Source organism: Schistocerca piceifrons, chromosome 5, assembly GCF_021461385.2.
Source record: "Schistocerca piceifrons isolate TAMUIC-IGC-003096 chromosome 5, iqSchPice1.1, whole genome shotgun sequence".
In the NCBI taxonomy this organism is placed as follows: domain Eukaryota; kingdom Metazoa; phylum Arthropoda; class Insecta; order Orthoptera; family Acrididae; genus Schistocerca; species Schistocerca piceifrons.
The window spans coordinates 710700510-710701263 of NC_060142.1; positions in this window are offsets into that span (position 1 = coordinate 710700510).

Consider the following 754-nt stretch of genomic DNA (forward strand, 5'->3'; position numbering starts at 1 on the left):
GACATGTGGTTTTATTAAAACCAAAAAATGTCCGACAGATGGCGCTTCATCTTATTAGAATAGCAATAATTAGCATAACAAAGTAAGACAAAGCAAAGATGATGTTCTTTACAGGAAATGCTCAACATGTCCACCATCATTCCTCAACAATAGCTGTAGTCGAGGAATAATGTTGTGAACAGCACTGTAAAGCATGTCCGGAGTTATGGTGAGGCATTGGCGTCGAATGTTGTCTTTCAGCATCCCTAGAGATGTCGCTCGATCACGATACACTTGCAACTTCAGGTAACCCCAAAGCCAATAACCGCACGGACTGAGGTCTGGGGACCTGGGAGGCCAAGCATGACGAAAGTGGCGGCTGAGCACACGATCATCACCAAACGACGCGCGCAAGAGATCTTTCACGTGTCTAGCAATATGGTTTTTTTTTGTTCTAGTAAAACCCTATGTCATTCCAAGCATGTGTGTCAATTTTTACCTCTCTATCTACATTATTCCGTGGTTTATTAAGTTTTCAAATTTATAATGACTTTTGGATCACCCGGTACTTATTGAATAACATCAGTGAGAGGCTACAACCCTGTCTCACTCCCTTGTCAGTCACTGTTTCCTTGTCATGCCCTCGACTCTTACAACCGACATCTGGCTCTGTACAAACTTTAAATAGCCTTTCGCTCCCTGTATTTTGCCCCTGACACATTTAGAATTTGAGAGAGAATATTCCGGTCAACACTGTCAAAGGCTTTCTGTAAGT